Source organism: Trachypithecus francoisi, unplaced genomic scaffold, assembly GCF_009764315.1.
Source record: "Trachypithecus francoisi isolate TF-2019V2 unplaced genomic scaffold, Tfra_2.0 Lachesis_group5, whole genome shotgun sequence".
Taxonomy (NCBI): Eukaryota; Metazoa; Chordata; class Mammalia; order Primates; family Cercopithecidae; genus Trachypithecus; species Trachypithecus francoisi.
Genome location: NW_022681470.1, coordinates 93,071,193 through 93,077,029, shown reverse-complemented (window position 1 = coordinate 93,077,029; position 5,837 = coordinate 93,071,193).

The window sequence follows — 5,837 nt, the reverse complement described above, 5'->3', positions numbered from 1 at the left end:
AGGCGCCTGTCACCAGGCTCAGCTAATTTTTGTATTTTTGGTAGAGACAGGGTTTCACCATGTTGGCCAGGCTGGTCTTGAACTCCTGACCTCAGGTGATCCGCCTGCCTTGGTCTCCCAAAGTGCTGGGATTACAGGTGTGAGCCACTGTGCCCGGCCCTTCTCAGTCTTTACTGTATGGTTGTGAGGGTTAAGTCAGTTTGTCAAGTGCTCAGTACAGTGCCTGACACAGACTACATTTTCAATTGTACTCTGTGTGGGATATAATAAATTCCTCTTCAAAGGTTTTAGCCTGTTAACTTCCTTTAAAATTCAAGAGGGAGAAAATTGTTAAGTATAATGAGTTCTGAGTCCCTCTCCAAAGAACCAGTGTATCAGTATGTCCAGCTCCCCTTTTCTTTGTTTTCCATTTTATTTATTTATATTTATTGATTTATTTGAGACAGAGTTTTGCTCTTGTTGCCCAGGCTGGAGTGCAATGGCGCCATCTCGGCTCACCGCAATCTCTGCCTCCTGGGTTCAAGCAGTTCTCCTGCCTCACCGAGTAGCTGGGATTACAGGCATGCGCCACCACAGCCGGCTAATTTTGTATATATAATAGAGATGGGGTTTCTCCATGTTGATCAGGCTGGTCTGGAACTCCCGATCTCAGGTGATCCTCCCACCTTGGCCTCCCAAAGTGCCTGTAATAGGCGTGAGCCACTGCACCCGGCCTTGTTCTCCATTTTAAAGTTTAACTTCCTCATTCTTTATGTCTTCTTGCCCCTAGTCTCAGTAAACAACTCCCTCCTATCCTCTATCACCTGCTCTGTCCTTAGTCATCCTTAGTCACCTGCTCTGTCCTTAGTCATCTTTAGTCACCTGCTCTGTAACCGTCCTTCCCACCAAGACTACTCACCCCACCACTCCAGTTCGTACCCTCGCTCCTTTAAAATAGCCAATCGGAATTAGTTTAGACTATGCGGTCCAACCCTAGCCAATAGGGAAAAGACACAGCAGTAGGGACTAGCTGCATTAGGAATAAGACCCCCTTCTCCTCCCTTGTCTGGTGTGCTCTCGTCGTTGCTCCATCCGCGAGACGCACCCTGCTGTAGAAGTAAATTGCCTTGTTGAGAAAACATTTGCCTGAGTGCTATTTTCACTTTGTGGCACCAAGCATTTACTTCCAACATCTGCTATAATTATTCCAAGGACACCTCTCTTTCCCGTACCATCCCCTGTCTCAGTGTCCTCTCTCTGTGGGGATCTAAGCACCCTCTTTGCTCACTCCCGGCTTCCAGAAGTCTTCTCCAGGCCTCCCATGACTCCGTTAGGCTGCAGGCTTCATCTTGGTTTTCCAGGGAGGGCATTAAGGGAAGGACTGGCCAGAGCATGTGAGCATGTGTGCTGAGTGCTCAAAGTGAAGAAAAAGACTTCCCCTCCTGGGCCTTCAGCTCCGCCTCTTCTCTTCCACCTCCCTTAAAAAAACGCCTGACTCATTACAGAGCCCCAGCAGCCAGGCCCCAGTGGAAACCCTGGTGAAGCAGCAATTAGATCATTAGCACCGGCCCCAACCCACCTGCTTGGAGCCCCTCAAACACCATTTAATAATAATCCCTTAATCTCCCTCAGATGGTGGGGCTGGCTCTAGGGCTTTTACCCTGCACAGCCCCTTTCCTCCCCTCTCTTTCCCCAATTAAGGGGTTCTCTTGGTAGAGAGCCCCTTTCCCAGCAAAAGGCCTCTCTGTCCCGGGAGGAGCAAGATCTGTTGCTCTGTCTCTTTCTCCATGGGCAGTGGCCCCAGATATCCATGCTGGTCTACCTGGAGGCTCCCCTGCTGGCAGAGCTGAAATTCCCGCAGTGTGCCTCCTGCCTGGGGACAATTGCTGAGATGCCTGAAGACCCTTTGTCTTCCCCCTTGGTCTCCTCTTCTCCTGGTTTCTTTGTGTCATCTGGGAAGCATCTCCCACTGGCCCTTTTACAATGACTTCTATTTCCCTGTCAGCCCACTCGGGCCACCCTATCTGGGCCAGTGGCCTCTTTGGCATCTCCTTCCAGGAGCCACCAGGTTCTGTCACAGGTGGAATTGAGGCCAGAGCCTTGGCAGAATGTCTCCTGGTGACAGCCCTATTTTGACGTCCAGCTGACCTCAGTAGGGCTCAGCCTTTCCCTCCCACCGCCCCCCCAGGCTCACTCAGGACCCTGGCACCCTCAGCCACATAGGGGCTGGCAGAACATGGGGTCGGTCTGTATCCCTGGAGCTTCGAGCAGGGCAGAGGCAGGGGGAGGGACAAGATGACCCAGCATGTGGCCCTGTCTGAAGCTGAGCCTGGATGAACCTCTTTCCTGGGAAAGTTCTGTCACTAATTGACTTGCAAATGCCTTGTTTGTCCCCAGATTCATAATTAGTGCTAAGTATTTCTACGGCCCCATCCTGGAGGGGCTTTTTTTGGGGGCAGCCTGTTCCTCTCCCCTTCTCTGAGGTTGGCCGGTCTGGGGGTGGGCAGAGCCAGGCACCAGTGCCCAGCTGCCGTCCAGCGTTCCCACGGCTCTGGTGCCAGCGTGTGAAAGGCGAGGTGCGGGGGGCGCGGGGGCTGGGGCTCCCCGCCATCCTTCAGCCGGGACCACGGCCAAACCCCGAGGCTCCAGGAAACGACAGAGCTGGGGAGCGGGCTGTGGCAGCGGGTGGGGGCTGGCTGGCACCCCCAGGAAGGAGATCCCAGCCGGTGCCGGGGGCTGGCATCAGCCGAGTCTCCGGCACGATGAATGGGCCAACAAGGGGCCTCTCTTCCCCACAGCTTCTCCACAAAGGCCTTGGCTGCGCCACTGGATGTGGGGGGCCAGGGGCCACTGGAGGAAGAGGGGAGGCTGTTCTCAGTGACCCCTCCACCTCTGGCCTCTGCACTCCTAGGAAGGGGCTGGGGGCCCAGGGGCTAGAGTTTAGGCCTAGCTTCTGCTTGGACCTGCTGAGTGAGGGGGCAACTGGTTTAACCTCTTTGGGTCTCAGTTTCCCCCACTGGATCATCCCTGGCATCTTTCCCAGCCATGATGGTCCCTTCTTGGTTGCAGCCCACCCAAGTTCCCCCTGTAGCCTTCTCTGGCACTGCACTGGCAATTCCCAGCCCTCTGCAGGCCCTACCTTGGCTGAGACCCAACTGGACCTCCCCTCAGAGTATATCAAGCCCCTGTTCAAGGCATGGCTCTCCAACCCCTAGTGCCCCTCCTCTCCCCTCAGGTAGGAAGAGCTGTTCAGTGTCTGCCAGGAAGCAGTGGGAAGGGTCTAAGCTGTGGCTGCCTGCCATAGAGTCAGACAGGCCAGGGCCTTGCCACTTGCAAACTGTGTGATGTGGGTGAGTCTCTCCACTTCTCTAGGCCTCCTCTGCAAAAGGCCTCACAAGGTTATCGCTGGGATCCAGTGAGACTGAGTGGAAGGCGTTCTGTGCGGGACTCAGCAGGGAATGGCTACTGAGTCGCCACTCCTTTCCTCCTCTTTCCCAGCCTCCCTCTCAAAGCTTTCTGTGAGTTTGCCTGTGTTTTCCTATGGCTGAGATGTCCTTTCATGGTCCACCCCCATCTTTTTTACCTGCCTCTCTCACAGCCTCTCTATATTCCCTGTTTCATCTCCAGTTCCTTTCCCAGAACTAGCCCTTTTTTTTTGGTAAGTCCTTCCTGAAGTCTAACCTTCTATTGCAGGTTGTCTCTCCGAGGGCCTGGACTCTTCCCAGGCTGCCCTGCAGCTGGAGCCCAGAGAGAAGGGGAGGAGGTGGGCTCTATGGTAACCCTGAGAAGAGAATGCCCTCTCTCCTCATCTGCATACAGACGGGCTCATTTGCATACAGACAGACCTCATCTGCATATGCTCAGTGGGACTCTGAGAGCACATTCCAAAGTGTCCTGCCTGGGTCCTCCCACCCCAGTCCTGACATCTCTGTCCAGGGAGGGGCCCTTCCCCGCCCCTTCTGCCCCTGTCTGGGTCTGGGTCATTCTGTTTCCAAAAGGCAGCCCACCCTCTGGGGCCCTCTCCTGCTTGCTTTTCTTTCCTGTGCTTAGAGGAGTCCTTTCCACCCACCTCCTCCTGCCTGCCCCAGCTCCCCCACTGGGAATCTCCCCTCCAAGCCAGAGGCCAGGAGAGGAGGCAGAGGGCTGGCCACAGTGGCTGGCTGCCTCTCCCTGCTTAGGCCCCCCAACACTATGGTAAGGGAACCATGAAGACTGATACTCAGGTTGTGGGGTACAAACAAAAGCGGGGGAGGGGCAGGCAGACCTGGGAAGCTTCTTCCATATGGATCGGATGGACCCCAAGCCAGATCCTGCCTCCATTCACCCCACCTCCCCAGGGCCACAGTGGATCCTGGCAAGGCTAGGAGGTGGAAGGGCCCCGAAATGAGGGCTGGAACCTCAGAAGCACTGATGAGCGCCCAGGCGTGATGAGACTGAGCTCAGCCCCTTAGATACGCCAGACGGTGATGCAAAGGAAACTGCCTCCTCCTCCCAGCAGCATCCTCAGTCTCAGTCAGCCCTCCAAGTCCCAGTTCTAGGGCTCCTGGACATACAGATCAGGGGGAGCCTGGGATTCTTCTCCTGATGGGCCCCCACCATGCTGAGGACCCTGGACATAGCCCTTCTCTTCTCTGGCCTCAGTTTCCTCTATAAAATGAGGAACTGGGCTAAACCAGGTGGCTCATTATGTTAGCCCTCCTCCTGCAAATAGTGCCCAGGCGCCTGGCCAGCATTCTGCATGCAATTTTAGTATTTGCAAGCATCCCCTGAGGTCCAGATTGACCTCGGGCTGGGAGTCCTGGTCTAGAAGAACTAAAAAGGCTGCAGTCAGTGTTTAAATGGAAAGGAGGAATTTATACACATGTGCTTGGGTGTCTATGGAGTAGCCCGAGAAGGACATAGGTACCAGTTGTTGCCTCTTGGGAGAGGAGGTGGGTGGCTGGGGACACGGGTAGGAAGGAGATGTAATTTCCCTTTTGTGCTGTTAGAATTGTGTCATGTGTGCTATCTTAAGCTTTTTCATTTAGAAAATTTCCAGGATTCATAGTTCCATGGAGGGATTATGGAAGGAGGGAGGATTTTCTGGAAGGTGATGGAGAGCTTAAATGGTGCTGCCAGTCTGGGCTCTGCTAACATCATCCAGCAAGGCTCTTTAGAGACGAGAAGGGGCCTGTCTTTTAGGGGAGCATGTTGGATACAGATGTGTTATGGAGAAAATGGGGTCAAGAGCACAGTCCTAGTTTTTTGCTATGGCTTTTCTGCCCCCTCAAGTTCCCCCTCAGGCCTTGTTATTATTGGGAAGTCCTACCTGCTGTCTAATCTGAATCCCTCTTAATAATCATATTCATTCCCTTATGTTTCCACTGAGGGTGGACAGAGAAGAAGCAGGAATGGAAGACCCTTTTGGGGGAGGAGTGCTCCCTTTATGTGGTCTGTTCAAACCCAGGAGGACATTTATGAGAGTCCTTTTGTGGAGGAGACAGAAGGCCACCCAGTGACCTCCTACACAGGCACTCTGGGGGAGCATCACCACCCTCTCCCATTCTCTTGGTCCCTAGTATGGCACCTAGGTGCTTCCTTGGCTGGAAGCATTAGCCCATGACTTGGACTTGGGACTGACCGGATCATGGATGTTGTTCTGGCCTTGGGGTGGCTGAGTGCGGTGGAAGGAGCCAAGATGTTCACTCATCGCCCCACCCCCTACCAGGTAAGAGTTCTGGTATTAGAGGCTCCCCCACTTCTGTTGCAAGGTTGGCTTCTGTATCACCGATCTCTGTTGGAGGGAGCCCAGTATTGCCCCCTCTCTTGCAGCCCCTCCCCTTCCAACCCTGTCCAGGTATATCCACAACCACTATTAA